The 23,156-nt window shown below is 42.4% G+C and overlaps 1 protein-coding gene across 4 annotated transcripts in view; it reads left to right on the forward strand.

The window, feature by feature from the left end:
* Positions 1 to 6,275: 6,275 nt before the first annotated feature.
* CTCF (CCCTC-binding factor) overlaps positions 6,276 to 23,156 on the forward strand; it is a 47,903-nt gene continuing 31,022 nt past the window's right edge. For 3 of the 4 annotated variants that reach the window (XM_047078577.1, XM_047078576.1, XM_047078579.1), the window contains exons 1-3: positions 6,276 to 6,462; positions 10,535 to 10,651; positions 11,900 to 12,012. The gene's annotated coding sequence lies outside the window, so the exon portion shown is untranslated. The remainder of the gene's footprint in view (positions 6,463 to 10,534; positions 10,652 to 11,899; positions 12,013 to 23,156) is intronic. The other variant, XM_047078578.1, reaches the window with a different exon arrangement.

Genomic DNA, 23,156 nt, shown 5'->3' on the forward strand with positions numbered 1-23,156 from the left:
CCCATTATAGCCATTATTGCAATAATTGTTTTTTTGTGTGTTTAATTTTTTTTTAATGTTTATTTATTTTTGAGACACAGAGAGACAGAGCATGAACGGGGGAGGGGCAGAGAGAGAGGGAGACACAGAATCTGAAACAGGCTCCAGGCTCTGAGCTGTCAGCACAGAGCCCGACGTGGGGCTCGAACTCATGGACCGCGAGATCATGGCCTGAGCTGAAGTCAGACGCCCAACCGACTGAGCCACCCAGGTGCCCCTGTTTTTTTTTGTTTTATTTTGTTTTGTTCTGTTTTTTAACTAGTCTCACCAGTTAAACTTTGAGTTCAAGGACAGGAAACACATCTTGGGTCATTTTTATATCCCCAGTGAATAGAACAGCAAGTACTCAATAAACGTTTGCTAAACTGGATTATATGTCACATAACAGATACAGACAGGAGTATTCAGATGTAACTTTAGATCTTACCCTTAAAGCAGGCAAGAAATCATTACTTAGAATTACCATCATTACTTAGAAAATCAACACTTCTCCTCTATCAGCAATTCTCTTGCTGAAAGAGTTTTTAAAAACCACATAAATCTAGGGGCGCCTGGGTGGCGCAGTCGGTTAAGCGTCCGACTTCAGCCAGGTCACGATCTCGCGGTCCGTGAGTTCGAGCCCCGCGTTGGGCTCTGGGCTGAGGGCTCAGAGCCTGGAGCCTGTTTCCGATTCTGTGTCTCCCTCTCTCTCTGCCCCTCGCCCGTTCATGCTCTGTCTCTCTCTGTCCCAAAAATAAATAAACGTTGAAAAAAAATTAAAAAAAAAACACCACATAAATCTTGTAATAATTGCAGACTTTATATGGGGCAACAGTGGGAATCAAGGAAGATCTTGGAAATGGAATTGTTCTCTAAGACTTATAGAGCAAAGTACGCCCTTCACAGAAAGAATGGAAAGCCTAGTCAGTAATGGATTCTGTTAATGAATCTAGAAAGACCATGTCCATCAGAAGGTAGATTTAGGAGTGAAGGTAGGTAACAAGAAGCATAAAAATAAAATAGTAACAATAGTTTACATTTTTTGTATGGTTACTGGTGTCTAGAATTATCCAAGAGCTTTACTTGAATTTTCTTGTTGAATCCTTACCACTGTGTGAAGTACAATTACCACCCTATATTATAGCGAAGAAATCTACAGTTGTTATAATTCACCCAAGATCATAAAACCAATAAAGAGACAGGATAAGACTCAAATGCTGGACAATTTCACTCTAGCATCCAGAAAGGGTGATATTAAATGTTTAAGTTATATAATTTACATCTCTTAATCTAATTAACTGCACACCAAGCTTTCCAGTAATATGGATTTTCAGGAGGCTCTCCTGCAAGGGAAGAATGTGCCTTTTGCCAACACAAGGACATTGGTCCACTTGCCAGTTAGTACAGCAGCACTCTGCTTATCCATCAAGCTCCTGTGAACCAGATAAGTCCCTAAGGAAGGAATACACTCTCAGGATACAGACTATATTTCTGGTCCTGCCTGTGAGGCTGAGGACCAGATCCTGGAACGTGGTGACTTCACTAATGCCATGTGGTAAGCCAACAGCTTCAGCTGATAATGCCCTAAACTCCTGTGGACTACAAACCTAACACAGAGTTCATGGGAAGAACTCTTCCTTAAATTACTGAGTGGTTTTAAACCACCATAGTTCTCACTGGTGAGGTAGTCTGGAGTAGTACTGCAGGGAACAAATCTGTCCTTATTTTTATTATGCCAACTGTTTCGCAGACTCTCATCATATTGCTTTTCCCTCTCAGCTTATTTCTGTCCAGCCTGAAACATCCTATCCTTTTGGTTTGGCTCTCCATTTCTTGGTTTTTGGAGTCAATTCCGTAAAGTAGGACATCTCACAGTTTTCCACAAGGAGAAGACAACATTTCTATTTGCTCCTTCCTAGTGAATAGCCTCTAGGATCTCTGTCTTCAGAAAGCATGCTCCAAGGCCACTTGGACCCCATTCTTGGCTTCTGATGCCTCAGAGGTCATATAGTTGATAAATATTTTGTTATTTATATTTTTTTATTATTTTTTGAGAGAGAGAGAAAGAGACAGAATGCAAGCAGGGGAGGGGCAGAGAGAGTAGGACACACAGAGCCTGAAGCCTGCTTTGAGCTGTCAGCACAGAGCCCAACGTGGGGCTTGAACTGATGAACTGAGATCATGACCTGAACCAAAGTCGGACGGTTAACCCACTGAGACACCCAAGTGCCCCAAGGTGTTTTTTTAAGTTCGTGTATTTATTTTGAGAGAGACAGAGACAGCATGAGTGGAGGAGGGATGGGGGGAGTGGGCAGAGAGAGACAGAGAATCCCAAACAGGCTCCATGCTACCAGTACAGACCCTGACAGGGGCTCGAACTCATGAACCATGAGATCATGACCTGAACAGAAACCAAGAGTTGGATGCTTAACTGACTGAGCCACCCAGGCACCCCAGATGGAGGGTTTTTGTTGTTGTTTTTTTTTTTTTTTTAAGATTTTATTCTTAAATAATCTCTAAACCCAATGTGGGACTTGAATTTACAACCCCAAGATCAAAAAGTCTCCACTAACTGAGACAGCCAGGCACCCTTGATATAGTTGGCATAAACATAGTTGTCTTGGTCGGTTCAGGCTGCTATAACAAAATACCATTGACTGGGTGGGTGACTTATAGACAACAGAAATTTATTGCTCACAATTCTAGAGACTCAGTAGTCCAAGATCAAGGTACCAACATGGTTGCTTTTTGATTAAGGCCCTCTTCTTGGCTCATAGCCATTGCTTTCTGGCTGTGTCCTTAACATGGTAGAAGGGACTAGGGATCTCTGTGAAGCTCTTTTACAAGGCATTTAACCTATTTATAAAGGTTCTACTCTCATGACTTAAGTACCTCCTAAAGGCCCCACCTACTAATACCATCCCATCCAGTATTAGGATTTTTTTTTAAAGTTTATTTATTCATTTTGAGAGAGAGAGAGCACAAGCAGGGGAGGGGCAGAGAGATACGGAGACAGAGGATCCCAAGCAGGCTCCACACTGTCAGCATAGAGCCCAAATCCAGGCTCAAACTCACGAACTGTGAGATCATGACCTGAGCTGAAATCAAGAGTTGGATGCTTAATCAATGGAGCCACTCAGGCACTCCAGCATTAGGATTTCAACATATGGATTTTGAGAGGGACACAAATATTCAGACCATAGCAGCTGTTAATATAACTGTAAATATAGTTGAGTTTTTTTCCATCTAAATACATTGACTTATATTTGCCCATATTAAAGCTTTAGAAGACTTTTTTCTTTTTTTCAAAAATATTTGTTTATTTTGAGAGACAGAGCAGGAGAGGGGCAGAGAGAGAGGGAGGCACAGAATCAGAAGCAGGCTCTAGGCTCTGAGCTGTCAGCACAGAGCCCAATGCCAGGCCCAAACTCATAAACCATGAGATCATGACCTGAGCCAAAGTGGGCCGCTCAACTGAATGAGGCACCCAGGTGCCCCTTGAAGACATTCTCATAGCTTACTCTTATGGTTTCAGGTAAAGTTGTACAGAAAGTTTATTAATCAGATTATTAAAGGTACCAGAAAGAAAAAGAAGCTAAGAACTTAAGTGCAAGTCAGTCTTGTTGTTTCTGGTACATAGTTCCTAGATATACCAGGAGGTATTTGGGGTTGAGAGCTGAAGAAACTGCAATATACAAATATTCTGGAGGCATATGGTAATTTCCCTCTAAGTTTGAGGGTTTTATTTTTGAGTCCTCAGGTGTACATAAAAGACAAATGGGATCATTTGGTTTCTAGAAAAAGGGGTCACATGTAAATTTTCCAAATATTCACATATTTCTAGAATATTAGCTAGTCACATAAATCAAGTACCTGAGATTAGGAACCAGAAAACTTAGGACCTGGTGTTGAGAAACCAAATTATCCCTTTTCTGCAAGTCTGCACCCAAGCAGCTGAATGTTGCTGGAAAAAACCACATACTGGGCCAACTGGTTTAACTTTAAAGTCATGATCACAAACTTCAAATGGGTACCCAATGCTAACAAGGCAGTCCTACTAAGGAAAGCTGTAAGCTTGCTTTTCCTCTCCCCAACATTTGCATCCATCTTCACCTTCGTTACTTCACAGCAGAAGCATCCTGTTCCTGAGGTCAGTTCTCCGTTCCCTTATATCCTCTCATGGGTTTCATTCCTATGTAAGTCAAGCAAGCCTTCTGTATCACTCCCAATGGCATATAAACACAGTCAAGAACTCTATCATGTTTTAAAACATCTCCTCCCTTGACCCATTACCTTCCATTTATCCCTAAATTTCTTTGCTCCCTTCACAACAAAACTTCTCATCTTGCTTATGTGTGCTATCTCTATTCCCTTACTTTTCCATTCACTCTTCAAACTCATTCTAGTGAGATCTGCATCTGTTGATTTACCAACATGAATCAAGCCAGTCACCATTGATATTCTCCAGTGACTTCCAAGGTGACCAGTCCAACAGCCATGTCTCTGGCCCAAGCTGACCTCTCAGCAGCAGTAGGCACAGTTGACCACTCCTCCCTACCCTAAACCTTCTCTGCCCTTGGGTTCCAAACTCAACAGTCTTGTGGATTTCTTTCTTGCCTTCCTGGCTGCTCCCTCTCATTCTCCTTCATTACCCTACCTATTTCTAAGTGCTGGAGTGTCTAGGATCTGGCCTTGGAATTTCTCTTCATTCTCCTCTCCAAGTCAGAGGCCATACACTGACAGCCCACACGAATGGTTTAATCAAGCTTATGCATTTTAAAAACATCTGATTTAGTTGCTAACATCTAAATATCTGAAGATTTACATTACAAAAATCTAGATTTCTGCCCCCCCCCTTTTTTTTAATGTTTATTTTTGAGAGACCGAGCTTGAGCAGGTAAGGGGCAGAGAGAGCAGGAGACACAGAACCCAAAACAAGCTCCAGGCTCGGAGCTGCCAGCACAAAAGCCCAATGCGAGGCTAAAACTCACGAACCGCCAAGATCATGACTTGAGCCAAAGTCAGACGCTTATTCGACTGTACCACACAGGCGCCCGTCTGATTTCCTTTTTCAGAAACACCCAGAAAAATCTGTCAATATTGGGCTGGCATCCTCATAATGAAACAATCTGCTGAATAGCGCAGAAGCTGTCTCCTTGATGCTGGGTCTGCTTGTTATCCGTGATATCGGAAGTAAGGGAGTTCAGAATACAGTCCTCAGTCAGTTCCCATCAGTACCAAAGGCTCTCCTCCCTGAGCCACCAGAACATCCTCCAGTCTGTGGTAGGTGAACTTCATCATTGCAAGTTGGGTAAAGTCCGCAGGTGCATCCTAGGGAGGAGGAGGGGCGACCGCACTGTGAGGGGCTTAAGGGCGCCACCCACACAGAATTTCACTCTCAAGCAAGGGCAACAAGTGCACGTTTTAAAAATACAGCATTATATAGCGCCGAGTAAGAAAACCCTTTTGGCCAAAGACTGCTATGGTCGTGTAAAAAGCATCAAATTTGGTCTTCTGCTGGCCTTTCCGGCTTAAGGGGCCTGGTGACACCAAGAAGCCCTTGTCCTCTTGCACCCGGTTTTAGGAGGCCCTCTCCTAAGGGCGGAGAGATCTCTTAAAAGCCGCTAGGCAAGGATACGCCTTCCCGCCCTCATTCGTGGACACTGTACTGTTCTGATGAGCTGGGAGTGCATGGGGGCCAGTCCGGCCTCACTCGGTGGCTGGCGGCGGTGGGGCGCTGGGAGAGAGGGGCCGGCCCGGCTAGGGCGGAGATTGGGGCGGGGCCCGGCCCAAGAACCGCCTCAACCCCACCGCCTAGCCCCGCGCGCGCTTCCTCCAAACACCCTCTCTCGCACCCTCCCACCCCCACCCCCTTTACGTATTCAGGAAGGGAGACTGCGGCTGGGGAACCAGGTCAAGAGAGCCCGGGATCTTGTACCGCCCAGAGGCGGCGGCGACCTCCGCCCAGGAAGCCCCACCCAGCAGGAGCCCGGACGTAGCGGCGCCCGCAGAGTCCACGCGCGACCGGGCGAGGGCGCGGGAGGGCGCCTGCGGCGTGACGCGACTCGCGGCGCGTCCCGTGACGCCATCGCGCCCGCTTTTGAAAGTTGGCGCCCGGGGCCGCCTCCCATGCTGCCCTGCGCCAACCCCTCCCCTCACCTTTCCTCCCCCGCCCTCCACTCGTCGCCTGGCCGGCCCCCCCACCCGTCCCTTCCCTTATCAGCACCCGCGGCCCCGGCAGCGCCGACGCAGGCGCACTGCACCGCGCCGCCGCCATTTTGTGTCCGAGCCTGTGGAGCGATTAAACCGTGCGCGGAGCTGCTTCTTTGGCGGCAGCTGCGGCGGCGGTAGCCGGTGCGGGTGCGCGGAGCTGTCCGGGGACGCCGGGTGGCCGGAGCGGTGGAGCGGCGGCGGAGCGGGCGCTGCAGGGGGTGTGGCGCGGAGGTAAGGGGGCCCGGGGTGGAGGAGGTTTCGCGGGCCGCCTCTAGGTGTCACGATGGGGCCGCTCCGGTCGGCGCTGGCTGCAGCCCGGCGCCAGCGCCGCCGCCGGGGGGTGTTTGTCTCCCTCTACCGTCCCTGCTGCGGCGCGGCCGCCGCCATTGCCCGTCGCCGCCGCGGCCCGGCCGGCCCCCCCCCCCTCCACACACACACCCGCCCGCTAGGCCTCCCTCCTGGCGGCGCGCTAGGCCTCTGGCGGCGGCGGCAGCAACAGAGGCCCGCGCGCCGGCGACTCCATTTTCCTTCCTTTGTCTCTGCCCTCGAGGCCGGCTCTTGGCCCGACTGGTTGCCCGGCCGCGGCCCGCCCTCTGCCCTCCGCCCCTCCCGCGGCGGGTGGCCTCAGACGAGAGGCGATCTCCGCATCCCGGCTCCCGCGCCCGCCTTGCTCGAGGGTCCCGACCCACTGTCGCCGCGCGCGCGCGCGCGCAGCCCGGTGTCCGGGTAGTATGAGTGTCGGGCCCTGGCCGACGCCTCTCTGCCTGCCCCTCCTCCAGCCTGCCCGGTCCCCGGAACCTACCCCGGCCGCTCTGCGAGCGTACCCCTGCCGCTCGGCTGCTCTGCGGTCGCTCCCAGTCCGCGCGCCGCCGCCTCTGGTCTCCGTCTCCGCCGAGTGGCGCAGGCGGCGCTGCTGCGGCTGCGAGCAGAGAGACCCCAGAGCTGCCGAGAGCTCCCTCTGCAAGGCTGGCTGAGCTGCTCGCGCCTCGACGCTGCCTGAGCGGGCGGGGGGACGCGCGCTCGCCGCCCCCGCCGGGCCCGGCTGCGCCCCCAAACTCGCGCCCCAGCTCCTCGCTGGACCTGACTGGTGCGGCCCCACACAGTGGGCGGAAGAGACTCGAGTTCCGCACCGAGTCGTTTTCCTACAGCCAGGGTCGGACTCCTCTTGTAATGATAGCCTGACTTTGTGCGCTAAGAGATCTCAAAGGGATCGAAACTTCATTTCATTCTGATCTCAAGTGACGTGACAAATTCCTGAATTCGGGATTATGGGCTTGTTGAATTGGTTTAGGCGACCCTTGAGTTTCCCTCCCGCTTTAAAATGTCCTGACACTGAGTTAGTACAGTATTTAGTACCTGATGCTTTAGGGCTAGGCGAAGGCACTTCTGCCCCGGGATTGTGCAACCTGATCTAAAGCTCCAGTAGGGCAGAATGAATTTATTCTTGACTCCACTGGTAATTTGCCCATACGCTGAAATATGAGGGTTGATGTTGTAATTGAATCCTGGGTCGCTAGCTGCAGTTGGTTTATAAATATCTACGCCTAATGTAACTACTCTTTAGTAGCTGACTTCCTGTAGCCCAGAGTTCAGCGTTAAGTAAACATTCGCATAAGTAGTCTTCAAGCTTGGAGTTTAAATCAAGTAAGAAAGTTAAAAATCTAAGTTCCCTATAGGCGGCAAAAGAAGTTAAACAGGACATGTATATTAAGTTTACTGCCCTCAGCTGTCTTAAGTCATTAAAAAGCTTCCTGCTGAATTGTCAGAGTTATCTCTTTTTCCCTTTTCCTCAAGTATTCTAGTACTTTAATATAGTATCGTGCAGCAGCAGTTGATACATTAACTCGGGTTGCTTTGGAGAGAGGGAAATCTTGATTAACTTTTTTTTTAAGACTATGTTAAATTTATGAGGAAATTAAAACAGGCTGGCACTAAACAAAGTTGTTGGGTCTGCTCAACCTGTAGGATTTTGCAGCAATCTGCATCTACAGTAGTCTTTCAACATCCCTTTTTCAAATTCTACAAAATGTCCCTTTTCCCCCCTCCTACAGTAAAAGTAAAATTGCACTAACAAATACAGTAGTATTGATGAAGTGCAGGTTTGGTAATAGAACCATGCTTAATTGTTTAATAAGTCTATGTAGGTTTTTTTTGCATTTGTGAGATTTTCCACATTGTGGATGGCAGGTGGTCTGTTTTACTTATAAAAATAATCTCTACACAGGTTAAAAATTAAAATCCAAAAGATCTATATTGGGCCAGAAATAAAATTTGTTTTCCCTGGTTAGTGTTATGCTCCACAAACCATGTTTTGTTTCTTCGTTTAGTTCTGCCATATGCAGTCATCAGCCTCTTAGTCTTCCATGTTATTTATGCTCTTTTAGTGGTGTAGACTCCACAGAGTTGCTGTCCTTTGAGATTTCCTATATGCCAGGATTCATACTTTGCTTTTATTGGAAAATGAAATCTACAGAGAATGAATTGAGGATATAAGGTTACCCAAAGGAGCTTATAACTTAAATCAATAACATGAAGAAGATTACAACAGGAATGTTTGCCCACTTAAGAATATATTTAAGAGGAATTGTGAAAGTCATCCTTAGGGGTCTATTTAACCAACATAAGAAAATTTAGAAGTTGTAAAAGTCATTCTTAAGACTAAACTTAAGACTAAACTTAAGAGGTTTAAGATATAGCTTTAAAGAACGCACAAAAATGAGGAACTTCTTTGGGTGGCTTAGGGAGTTCTTTGGGAGTGCAGGGGCCACCTGCGGCTGACTAGGGCCCCAAGGGAGAGTCCTGTGGCAGAGCCTTTCACAGTGGTGTCTGCTGGCAAAAACTCCACCTCTAGAAACTGTTTTTTTGCTACTGGCATCAAATTCACTCCCCATCATGTATAGCTTCCATTTCATTTTTTTAAATCAGAGACTTAGTTGATCATCTGTTTACCTTACTGACCTGTCTCAGTCCCGGATGACTTCAGGCTCTTTGGCCAAAAATTAGGTCCCTCTTCAAACAACTAAAATTTGTCATAATTTAATACTTTGAGAAAGAGCATACAGGTTTCGAAAGAACAATAATGGCAAATAATGCATAACCTTGAAGACCCTGGTTTGCAGTTGGATGTGTGGATTTGGCGTACCATGTTTGTTTTTCTAAACATTAAACTTTCTCTAGTCACCATCTTCAGATCTTCACTGGCAGGTCTGCATTTTCTTAGTGATTAATATTTCAGTGCAAAGATGGGACATTGCTTATAGACTGCTAATGTATGCATTGAGAATAGTGATTTTTCTCTACTTGGTGTTCATTTTTAGTTACCTCTAGAATGTTCAGGTATATAAAATCTCCTCCCTTTGAGGCATGCTAGTAACACTATATGGACTCTAATACAAAAGTGTTTCTTGGACTAGATATGCTAATCGTCTTTTCAAGATGTAAATTGCCTCTCAAGAGAGAAGACTTTTCTTTAGCTTCTAAGAAAGTATTATATTAGCTTAGTTTTGTGAGCTTTAGTTAATTATGAGATAGATGCCTTTGTAGTTGTACCTTATATGCCAAATTCCTTGGAAACTCTTAATTCAAATTTAGCACTTCCATTTCACTTGGAAGTTTCTTTTCTTTTTTCCTTTGGAAGTAAGTTCCACTCTACTATTACCTAAAGCTTAAAACTTGACAATTCATATATTTGTAATTTGGGGATAAAATTATCAGGTAACAAAAAAAGTATTTCATTGCTGTGCTTCTAGGAATTTCAAGACAGTGAAAGCCCTTCCTTCCTGCAGATAAGGAAATAATACTGTTAAAGGACTATTAATTACTACATCTATAAGAATTAATTTTTTTGTCAGCTCAAATATATATACGTGTGCCATTATTTCCCTGCAAGGTCATAATGGGGTATTTTTTTTTAAAGATTTTATTATTTTTTTCAGTAATCTGAAGGTACTATTTTTTCAGTAGTCTGTTGGGTGTAGACTCAACATGGGGCTCAAACCTACAACCCCAAGATCAAGTCTCATGCTCCACCAACTGAGCCAGCTAAGCACCCCAATGGTGCTATTTTGATAACCACAGATCTTTAGTCCTTTATATATTTAGCAAATATATAAAGAAATAAGTGTTTATTACGGTTTGGTAGAATTTATGGAATGCCTTATTTAGTAATGTGATGTATCAGAACCAGTATATTGTTTTTTAACCAATTTTGTCAGCTTTTATCTTGCCCTCAATTTGCCTTTCATATTATATGTGCAGTTGTGTGTATTTGGTGTTCATAAAATGATTTATGTTTCTGTTTTAGAATGGTCACAGATCTGGAGCCAAAGACCAAGATGCACTAGTGGACAGGTTGCTGACCAGGGGCTTGAGAGCTGGGTTCTGTGTTCTCTCCTGAAACTGACTTTGCAGCCACGGAGAGGTAAATACTCTTTCCATTTCTTGGTCTTGAAGATGGGAGTAATAAATCCTTTCTGGGGTTGGAGGATTTGCTATATTGTTCTTGGGTATAGAAGATGCAGGACAGTGAATAATTGAGGGCATACATGTTTTATAGTCAGAGTCCTCAGTTTGAAACTCTGCACTGGCATATACTAGCTGGGTGACACTGAGCACGTTACTTAACTTCTCTACTCCTATGGTCCCCATTTGTGAGAGAACAACACCAATTACAGAGGCTAGGCTCTAGGTTGGTGAGAATGTGTATAAAGCATTAAGTACCATTCTGAGCATGTACATAGACCCCAGGAAATAGTTGTTTTTCTGCAGAAACCCTTGGAACGTATATTTTGGTTATTGACAAATGACGTCAAGAGTCCATGGCCTGTGGCAATTTGAAATTTTGATGAGCAATAGATGGAATCCTATTTTTTTTGGAAATGGATCCTAGATAAAAGTTGTCTTAATTAATTTGAATTAGCCTAGTTGATGACCTATTTTTGTATCAGTATTATATTCATTATCAGTAACGTTTTGAAACATTTTAAGGGGTCACTTAAAATTTACTGTAGCCTACAATTTTTGCTATAAAATATAATGGACATTATAGGGAACTTGGAACAGGCCTCATAAATATTGACATCTACTAGGCTTTGGAATCTCATAAACAACAAAGTAGGGTTCTGGGTAGGAAAATTATCTCTTCTCAGGCTATTAGAATACACATCCTTCTTGTCCCTTAGAAAATGTGAAAATAATTTAATTGTACTTGTGTAACAGCAAAGGGGAAAGGTGGGGAGTTATAAATGCTGACATTAGATAAGCTTATGTGAATGAATCATATAAGTGACTACTAAGATTTTTCTTACAAGGTGTGTTGGAGCAAATAGAGAGGAGGAAGGGAACAGGAATGAAAACTCTACTATTCAAATCTATTTTCCATGAGCAGCTTAGTACATTGATAGGTGGGAAGGACAAGGTCTGTGTGCTAGGATTTTGTCACTCAAGAAATAATTTGTGCCCTGCAGGTTTTTTTAAGGAGTATTGACACAGAGTACATATTAATGAGCTCCTGAAAAGAAAAACAATACTGATTTAAAAAGCTGTTGAGAAAACTAGCCTTAAGAGTTTGGGGAATGGGGTTGTAGGAACGTGTTGGTCACTTTTAAGTATTATGGCAATTTAATTGTTTAGATCCCTGTTTCTCAAACTGGGATATGAATACCCTTAGGGTACAAAGTGGTATGATTCCGGGGTACTTGAAGCCACAAGATAAGCATGACCCATCTTCTTGGAGCTTCAATTGTGCTCATTGAGGGGGCGGTGAGTTAAGTAATTTGACTGGTAAGTAATTTTTAAATTTTTACACTAAAGCAAATACATATTTTAGGATCAGAATGGGAACTCTGTATAGACTGTTGAAGAGAACCCAGGTTTTCAGCAAAGTGGGTCATGAGTCCCTAGGGAATAAGAATCATCCTTTGTATAGGTACTACAGTGGAAACGTTTGAGAAGCAATAGTTCTGAGCTATGGAACAGCTCTGTCATCCAGCTCCTTACTTTGTTCCCTGTATTATCCTATTGTGGAATATAGACATTAAATTGTATTAAATCGGTGCTTGTTTGCTTGCATGCATGTTTCTACAGGTGCCCAACATGCACAAGAGCTCTACACCAATTGGTAGACAGTTCTAGATGGCGGACCAAGTCAGAAATACTGTCATTAAGACCATTCCAATGACCTAATTATAATTTTAAAAAAAATTTTTTTTTTTAAACAATGAACAGACTCAGGTCTGAAACTGTGAAATGGGGTGTTCGATTGGTTCAGTCCATAGAGCACAAGACTCTTGATCTGAGCAGGAACTCTTAATGAGTTCAAGCCCCACATTGGGCATGGAGCCTACTTTGTAAAAGGCCACACATCATTTGGGGTGCCTGGGTGGCTCAGTCAGTTGAGTTTTTGACTCTTGATTTCAGTTCAGGTCATGATCCCAGGGTCATGGGATCAAGCCCCATGTCAGGCTCCACACTGAGTGTGGATTTTGCTTGGGATTCTCTCTGTCTTCTGCCCCTCTCCCCTGCTTACACATGTGCTGTCTCTCAAAAAAAAATTTTTTTTTAACTGTAAAATAAATTCTACAAAACAAGATTTTGAAAGCAAATGTCATATTAACTCCAGCATAATTAACAATTTATACTGATTTGTTACCTCCCCATTCAGGTTAAATATTGAGAGTCTTAATAATATGTCTAAATCTTAAGCTTGTAGACCTTGTGATTCTTAAAACAGTTATTTAGAAGTGTCTATTTTTTTTAGTATTACCTATTGTTACTAGTGTATTGCTCTTAATATAAGTGGCACGTAAGAAATACATTTTCTATACTGACAATATCTGCTGTTTGAATACAAGTTTTATATTTGAACCTAATTTGTTCTAGATATCATGGAGTGTGAATTTCTCTGAAATGATTTGAATTGGATCAACCTGAATATTTGGATGTACTCTAAATATTTGTAGTATTTGTTGAATACTTGTATTCATTCCATTCTTTGAACACTTGCCTTTCTACTTTGTGCCAGGCACTGTGTTACATACTAGGGATTTGAATCCCCAGGGATTTCTTAAATAAGAAAAAGATTGTTTTTCTGAGAGTCTTGAGTATAGGGAAGAGATTAAGTGTTGTTTGTGCTCTGGTAAAAGTGTGTTCAGGATGCAGAGAGGGTAGTCTGTTACAGGAGTTGGTGAAAGATTTTGAGAAAGGCTTTCTGGAGGAGAGACCTTGATCTAGGTATATCAAGAAATTCAGAAGCAGTATAAATTCGATTTTAATCCCATTAGGGCACCAAGGTTTAGTCACTGCAGCTTAATAGCTATGTAGCCTTGGGCAAGTCCATCAAGGGTGACTTCCTTGTGCCTTCCTTTCCTCATTGGTAAAATGATGTATCTACCTTGTTATAGGCTATGGCAGTTAGATGAAGTATTGTTAGGGGGAAACCCATGTATTTGTAACGGTAATGTGCTATATAGAAGTAAAGTGATAATCTGTAGACATTAGAATAGTGGGTCAATGTATATATTTTGCATTAAGCTATAGTGATGACCACCAGACTATACAGAAGTTAAGTGAATCAAGTAAATTGGGACTTTGTGGATGAGAAAATGACATTAATCAAAATCTCTTGAGCAGCAGAGAAATGGATGAGTAAACAGGGCCATACCCCATGTGGGAGTGAAGTTTGACAACCACAAAAAGAAACTAATTGGGAAGACTCTTAGCCAGCAAAATGTCTATGAATTTTTTTTTAATATCGTTCCAAAAAAAGAAATTGTTATGGAATAAAAGTAAATGAAACCAAAAACATGGCACATAGCAAGAACTTAGTGTGTAATTGAATGAATACCCCAGGAAAAAGACAAAACAGACATGAAAACACTGGTCAAAATAAAATAAAGAACTAGTAGTGCAAGGGTGGTTAAGTTTGGAGTAACTTTTTCTAGCTTTTCTAGTTTGTATAATATTTTGTAACGCAAATAAATTTTTCCCTTTTTTTTTTTAAATAAAGTAGAATTACCAAAATTTGGGACTAACCATATTCAACAATAGAGGACTGATTAAATTGTGAATGTCTATATAATAGAATGTCATGAAACCATTATATTATGTATAGTAATACATTGAAATGGAGAGATTTGAGACCTATTACATAAAGCAAATTATTAAATGTATGTCCAAAGGTATGTGTGTATATATAGGGAGGAGACTATAGATATAAACCAGAATGTTTATATAAAACCAATAGAGGGGCACCTCGGTGGCTCAGTCAGTTGAGTGTCCGTCCGGCTCTTGATTTTGGCGCAGGTGATGATCCCAGGATTGTGGGATCAGCATCGATTCTCAGCTTAAGATTCTCACTCTCTCTCCCCTCTCCCCATCCCCCCTTTGCCCTTCTTCCCCGCTCCATTTCTTTCTCTCTCTCAAAAAAAAAAAACTATAGATTTATATTCTAGATTATCTGAGTTTTCTTCTGTTTGTATTGTATAATTAAAAAAATTTTTTAATGTATTTATTTTTGAGAGGCAGAGAGAGACCAAGCACAAGTGGGGGAGGGGCAGAGAGAGACCAAGCACAAGTGGGGGAGGGGCAGAGAGAGAATGAGACCCAGAGTCTGAAGCAGTCTCCAGGCTCCAAGTTGTCAGCACAGAGCCTGACACAGGGCTTGAACTCACAAACTGTGAGATCATGACCTGAACCGAAGTCAGACTCTCAACCAACTGAGCCACTCAGGTGCCCCTGTATTGTATAATTTTGAAAGGAATCCAGTATAGTAGGAAATAGGACTGAAGCTTTCTGATAAATATAATGAGATAATAAAAGTAGTTTTTGTCTAGTTTACTCTGGCAGTGAAGTCTAGACTTCTTGGGTGGATTTGGGGTGTCTTGGGTAACCAGTCATTTAAGCGTCCAACTCTTGATTTCGGCTCAGGTCATGATCTCATGGTTCATGGATTTGAGCCCCACGTCGTGCTCTGCGCCAGTGGTACAGGGCTTGCTTGGAATCCTCTTTCCCACTCTGCCCTCCCGTGTGCACATGCTCGCCCGCTCTCTCTCTCAAAACTTCAGACTTCTTGGGTGGATTCAAAGCCTTGCTAGGACACTGTCGGAGAAGTGCAGGCATGAGGGAGAGAAGGCAGGAGGGGGAGGGTACTGGCAGCCATGTATCTGCCCAAGTGTAGAAGGAATTGACATTACAGAGGCAATTCTTAGAACTTTCCTCACATTTGGCCTTAATCTGTTTTTGTATCATCCAAGTAGCATTTAGTTTCATTCTTTGGAAGAGTCTAATAATTGTAGAACTATATTAGATCCTAAAGAAGTAGCCCTTTTATTTTTTTTCCACAGAGATAAACACTATTAACAGTTTGGTATATTCCTTTTGGGTTTTTTCCCTGCACTTTTGTAAATGGACATGCACAGGAAATAATACAGTTTTAAAGACAAAATGTAACGGTGCTATACAAGTATTTTGTAACTACCACATTAAATACAAACACGTGGGGAGAGATATATCAAACAATACAAACTGGTAATAATGAAAAATAATTTCTTCCCACTTCTGATCCCTCAGTTTTCTTCTCCACAGGTAATAAATATTACCAGTTTTTCATACATCCTTCCAGAGAAAATTCTATTCATGTATTAACATATGTGTTTGTGTATCCTTCCTAAAAAACAAATGACAGCACACTATACACATAGTGTGGATATTTGAGTTTTTTTTAATCTTGATGTTAGATAAAGATGTTACAATATTTTTCTTGCCTACACCTCTTTGGGCACTTGTACTAGTGTATTTATACAATGACTTTGTAGGAGTTTAATTGTTTATATATTCCTAGAAGAGGGAATGGCATGTACAAAGGTCCAGAGGCAGGAGGAGAGAAGCCTAAAATGTTCTGGCTACTAAAAGCAGTTTAATATGATTAGAGCAGAGTGTATGAGGCTAGATACAGATCTGCTGATAGGGCCCTAAAGGACCCTGTAGGCCAGGTGAAAGAGTTTAGATTTGAGCTTACAAGTTTTCCCATGGGAGGTTTCAGAAGGGAAGTCTCCTTGCTGATAATGAATTTCCATTTTATTTAAAAAAATTTTTTTAACGTTTATTCATGTTTGAGAGCCAGACAGAATGTGAATGGGGGAGGGGCAGAGAGAGAGGGAGACACAGAATCTGAAACAGGCTGCAGGCTCTGAGCTATCAGCACAGAGCCGGACATGGGGCTCAAACTCACGGACTGCGAGATCATGACCTGAGCTGAAGTCAGATGCTTAACCAACTGAGCCACCCAAGCACCCCATGAATTTCCATTTTAAAATTCTGGCCAATGTGTGAAAAATGGGTGGTAAGGGAGCAAGAAGGGAAACAGGGAAACTCGTTCAGAGGCCATTGCATCAGTCCAGGCGAGATACAATACCCACCGGACTTAAGGTAGGGGATCTCACCAGGAATGCTATTTGTATAGTTTTGTTTCATTTTATTAAACTAAGTTGGGGGGCACCTGGTTGGTTCAGTCGGTTAAGTGTCTGACTTCATCTCGGGTCATGATCTCACGGTTCATGAGTTTGAGCCCTGCATCGGGCTCTGTGCTGACAGTGTGGAGCCTGCTGGGGATTCTCTCTCTGCCCCTCCCCTGAATTCTCTTTCTCTCTCTCTTAAAATAAATAAACTTAAAAGAAAATAAAAAACTAAGTTGGAAAAGTTGGAATCCTGTTCTGCATCCTCCTTTGTAATCTTACTTCATGTTGTATGTTATGCACATTTTCCCATTAGATACCCTATGTTACTTTAAATTACTAAGAATATACTTTCTTATTGCTGGATGTTAAGTTTTGTAACCTGTTCCTTTGGACACCAGTGTCTTTTTAACCCTAGCTTTTCGTTTCTAATACTTTATCCCCCCTCATCCCCATTGTTTGAATTATTTGTAATATAAGAGTAAGTCGACTTTGAGTAAGAGCCAAATTGTACATAGATTTTGAGATGTCTGTAATAACTATTCAGAGTCCTGTTTTCATTCTGAACTGTTCTCAGTAGTAGATATTTGCCAATTTAATGACTTCTAGGTAAGTGTTCATCTTAGCTAATGGCTAAATAGTATCCTATCAAGTATATAACTATGGCTTTAAGCATTTTTCACACTAAAATTAAAGAAATAGAGTGTCTTATTTTGTAGGAGGGTAGATGATAACAGTAGTTTCCCCAACAAGAAAGGTGGCAACAGAATCCTAAAATGTTCTAGATTGGGAGGGCTTTTGAAAAGCAGATGTCTTGATACTCTGTGTGCAAGGAGTGTGTGGGGAGTTACACAAATAGTGATTGTACCTTCACTTTGAGCAGACTGTCTAGTATAAAAAACATATCCTAATGGAGGGAGGAAAGAACCAGTCTGGTAGGTTTGTGTCTAATGTTTGTGGTGTTTTCGCCTGACACAGAGATACCTCATCAAATTTCATCGACTTCAGATATAAATGCCACTCAGTAGAGCGGTGTGCCTTAGCCATCTTAATCTAAATAGATTTTAGAGACTTCTGCCTAATTCTTGGTTACAGACAAGTGGACTGCAAAGCTAGGAAGTTACCTTTTGCTCCATCCTTTTGTACAGCCTTGATGGATGCAGTTAAAATTTCCATCTGATTTCTATAGCTGGGAAGTGGGGATACTTGTTTCCTTCTTACCTACAGGGATGAATTTAACTAATAACCTAAAAAAAAGTGTAGAATGTTAAAGCCAGAGGAAATTTTAAGTCATCTGGCAATCCCCTCATTTTACAGATAAGAAACCTAAGAGGCAAAGTGATATACCTGAGGTCATAGATGTAGGACAAATGCATCTGCCTTTTTTATTCTTCCCCATACTGGCTCTGAATAGTTTATGGGTTTCACAGAATATCCTGCTGCATTTGGTTCTGTAGCTAATTATTTGGTATATATTCATTAAATTTTTTTTTTCAACGTTTATTTTTTTTATTTTTGGGACAGAGAGAGACAGAGCATGAACGGGCGAGGGGCAGAGGGAGAGGGAGACACAGAATCGGAAACAGGCTCCAGGCTCTGAGCCGTCAGCCCAGAGCCTGACGCGGGGCTCGAACTCACGGACCGTGAGATCATGACCTGGCTGAAGTCGGACGCTTAACCGACTGCGCCACCCAGGCGCCCCTGTTTATTTCTTTTTGAGAGAGAGACAGAGCACAAGCAGGGGAGGGTCAGAGAGAGATGGAAACACAGAATCCACAGCAGGCTCCAGGCTCTGAGCTGTCAGCACAGAACCCTATGTGGGTCTCTAACTCAAAAACTGTGAGATCATGACCCAAGCTGAAGTTGGACGCCTAACCGACTGAGCCACCCAGACTCCCCTATATGTATTCATTTTTTTAGATCTCTTTTGACAGAAATATATATCAGTGTATATCTATAGAAAAACAGCATGAAAACTATACATCATTACTGCACTTGAGTATAGTATACCTGTGCACTGGCACACATTAGGTTTTCAGTATGTGTTTGTCAGATTTTTATTTATTTTTTTTGGTCACCAACTTTAAAGGTTGTCCATGTAAACAGTGCGTTGTTAGGCTCTGGCTGTCGCTAAAGTTAAAGGTCTAGTACCACCACTGTTCAGATTTTGAGCTTATTTCTCTCTTTTAACTCAGAACCTTTTCAGAGTCCTTCAATAGTTTCCCTGTGGTAAAAACAAACCATGGTTTGAGGCCAGGGTTGGTTAGTACGTAGTTTTAGTATTGTCTAGTTGGACCACTGAAAGTTCTAAATTGTTTCAGCCCACTACTTTTTATTTCTTTATAAATTCTGATATAACAAAACTCTGACATAGCATGGTCATTATCATATAAAGCAGATATAAGATATTTTACATTCCCAGAGGTATGACACATAACTATTGTATAATAATAGAGGGTACCCTAATTGTTTTCGGTGTGGGGCTCAAGCTCAAGAACTGCAAGATCATGACCTGATCTGAAACCAAGAGTCAGTCACTTAACCAACTGAGCCACCTAGGTGCTCCATGTGTCTTCCTTTTTCTTTTTCTTTTTTTTTTTTTTTTTTTTAGTGTTTGTTTATTTTGAGAGAGAGTGTGTACAGGAGAGGAGCGGAAGATGGAGATTCCCATGCAGGCTCCTTGCTGCCAGTACACAGCCCAACTTGGGGCTCGATCTCCATGAGATCGTGATCTGAGATCAAGAGTATGGTCACTTAACTGACTAAGCCACTCAGGCGTCCCTGTTTTATTTGTATCTTTATCTTTCCACTCCTATTTAGAACATTTGATTTCTGGGGCGCCTGAGTGGCTCAGTCGGTTAAGCGTCCGACTTCAGCTCGGGTCACGATCTCTCGGTCCGTGAGTTCGAGCTCCGCGTCGGGCTCTGGGCTGATGGCTCAGAGCTTGGAGCCTGCTTCGGATTCTGTGTCTCCCTCTCTCTTCTTCCCCTCCCCCGTTCATGCTCTGTCTCTGTCTCAAAAAAAAAAAAAAAACGAAAAAAAATAGAATATTTGATTTCGGCTCAGGTGATGATCCCAGGGTCGTGGGATTGAGCTTCATGTTGAGCTCACACTGAGCATGGATCTTGCTTGGGATTCTCTGTCTCTCTTTGCCCCTCTCCCCTGGACACACATGCACGTGCGCTCAGTTGGTCTCTCTCTCTCTCTCTCTCTCTCTCTCTCTCTCTCTCTCTCAAAATTTTTTGTTGTGAATGTATATTGAGACTAAAATATAGTGACTTGGTTACCTCTTTGAGGTAAATTTTATTTATAATTCTTTTTTTTCCTGACCACTTGTTAGACAAGGTCTTTTGCTCCTTCTCTCCTTGTCATGTCTTTTGGGTATTCATAAATGTGTAATCCCCCTCCCCCATTTCTTGGTTAACCTATTGCCTAGATTTCCTTCTTTCCTGTATTTGTTTCCGTATTTTTAAGGAGCAATCAAGTTGACAGATTATTTGTTTTCATGATTAATATTAGTTTAGAGTAACATTTTGTTTTGTTTAAACTTCTGTATGTCTGTATTCCTATACATATGTATCCTTTGTGGTTTTTCAGATTTCTTTTGTTCTATCTATTGAATAGCACTTTAACTATTTTCCATATTTCATGCTATTATACTACTTACTAAGGATATCTTACTCTTTTTTTTTTTTTAAGTTTATTTTTATTTATTCTGAGAAAGAGAACAAGCTGGAGGGGGGAGAGAGAGGGAGGGACAGAGGATCCAAAGCAGGCTCTGCATTGACAGCAGAAAGCACAGTGTGGGGCTCAAACTCACAAACCACGAGATCATGACCTGAGCCAAAGTTAGACACTTAACTGACTGAGCCACCCAGATGCCCCTGTCTTTTTTTTTTTTTAAATATAAGTATTACTTGAACTTTGTTCAGAGATCTCCTATTGCCATTTATTATCATTATTATGCCTTTGGTATAGGTATGCATTGTTGAATTTAAGGTGTTGGCTTCTGATTTAATATTGACCCTATATAAGACCCTGTTTATCAAATAAAAATTATCTTGGTTCTAAATAGCCTTCATGAGTGAGTACTGGGTTACAGAAACACTCAAACGTTGGCCACATGGTCACTGAAACACACTGCAAAACCATGAGTTCAGTCTTACCATGTTTTTCCACTTCTCTTTTTACTTTTTTCCTTCTGTCATGTGTTGAGCTTGTCCATACCATCTAGAGAGATATTTTGGTATTGATGGTACCCATGGTAGAGGTAAAACGTTAAGATTTCCATCTTGGGTGATACATTTCCATTATTGTTTATATGGACATCATACTAGTTTTGAGGTAGGCTTTATACATTTTATTTAAATAAATAAACAAAACAATTCTTCTAAAGAATGAACCAAAAATTCTCATAGTAGAAAACAGTGGTATTTGAGTAGCTTGGATTTATGTAGACCTGTATTTAGCGTAGATAAGTATTGTATTCTAGGTCAGTCACTTCAAAACCAAGGTCAACAGAGATTTTATATCAGAATCACCTGGGGACCTTTTGGAATAAGGTCTCTTCCACCCTATACCTACTGAATCAGAATCTCCGGGATCTATGTATTTAAAAGTTTATCAGGGGGGCGCCTGGGTGGCGCAGTCGGTTAAGCGTCCGACTTCAGCCAGGTCACGATCTCACGGTCCGTGAGTTCGAGCCCCGCGTCAGGCTCTGGGCTGATGGCTCGGAGCCTGGAGCCTGTTTCCGATTCTGTGTCTCCCTCTCTCTCTGCCCCTCCCCCGTTCATGCTCTGTCTCTCTCTCTCCCAAAAATAAATAAACGTTGAAAAAAAAAAAATTTAAAAGTTTATCAGGTGATCCTGATACCATCCAGGTTTGGGAATTACTGTTCAGGTAGAATGTGCACCAAAATCCATAGATGTGCCTGTTAGATGTTGTATAAATTCTATACTGTGTGTGTATAACATTTCTTTTTATAACATACTTATTTATTCACAGTAATAGACTTGCCATAGATCCTACCTTTCTCATATTCCCAGCAACGAAAGACTGTAGGACTGCTCCAAAGAGAGTGTAACTCTGAGCTGCTTTTAGGTATTTGGGCCTGGAGCAGAACAAAGAGAGATCTGGTGGTTCCTGACATAGTCACCCTTGGGAGCATGAGGAGAAGTGAAACATTAAGTTGTTGTATGCTAGCAAAAGTATCTTTCAGGCTATAGAAAGCAGAGAGGGACAGCATGTGCTTGGGAGGCAACCCTTCAGTACAATGGCACTAGAATGTTGACTCCCAGATAAACTTTGTCTTCTATTTTGTTGGGTAAATATTCAGTAAGTGAAATAAACAGGCTACCCTTACTGAGGAACTAGAACATGGCTTCTGAAACCACGTCACAATAATAAATTTGAGATTATTTAGTATAGTTCCACTCAGTTATGTTGAATTTTTTGCAGAAAATTTGTCTAATTCCATACATAAGTTTCTTCCCACATAAAATTTCCTCTTTTAGAGTTCCTCTCTACTGTAGTTTGCCTGTCAAGTTTCATCTCATCCTTTAGGATCCAGCTTTAGCAGTTCCTCTTCTTGGACCCATCTCTTACCCACTTAAACCATCCTTTGTGTCAGGCTGGTAGGAAGCATGTTAACCCCTGTTACAGCACCCATCACGTTACAGTGGACCCTTGAACAACATGGAGTTAGGGACTTCAGCGCCCCCCAATCTCCCAACCTCCAACTTGAATATCCGAGTATAACTTTTAACTTCCAAAGAACTTAACTACCAACAGCCTACTGTTGAACAGAAGCCTCATTGATAACCTAGTCGATTACACACGTGTTTTGTATGTTGCATATATTATTTACTGTATTCTTATAATCATGGGAACTTGGGATTATTATTTCTTGCGAAGGGTGTATAGATAGTCTTCAAATGTGCTCCAGGAAATAAGGGGTTTTTAGCAGTCAGTTTTCCCTTGTAAAGGACAGTATATATTAAAAAGTTGTGGTAGCTTTGGGGCGTCTGGGTGGCTCAGTTGGTTAAGTGTCTGACTTATGATCTCATGGTTCGTGAGTTCGAGCCCCACGTCAGGCTCTGTGCTGACAGCTCAGAGCCTAGAGCCTGCTTCTGCTTCCGATTCTGTGTGTGTGTGTGTGTGTGTGTGTGTGTGTGTGTGTGTGTGTGTGTGTGTGTCTCTGTGTCTTTCTTTCTCTTACTGCCCCTTCCCCACTCCGTCTCTCCAAAAAAATGAATAAGCGTTAAAAAAAAAAAATTAAAAGATGTGGTAGCTTTGTTTATGAAATAGACTACTAGGGGCACCTGGGTGGCTCAGTCGGTTAAGTGTCTGACTGTTGATTTCGGCTTAGGTCATAATCTCATGGTTCGTGGGTTCGAGCCCCATGTTGGGCTCTGTGCTGACAGTATGGAGCCTACTTGAGATTCTGTCTCTCCCTGTCTCTCTGCCCCTCCCCAC

This window comes from Lynx rufus, unplaced genomic scaffold, assembly GCF_022079265.1.
Source record: "Lynx rufus isolate CCGP_SWC_20201006 ecotype Redwood Valley unplaced genomic scaffold, mLynRuf1.p SCAF_16, whole genome shotgun sequence".
NCBI lineage: Eukaryota > Metazoa > Chordata > Mammalia > Carnivora > Felidae > Lynx > Lynx rufus.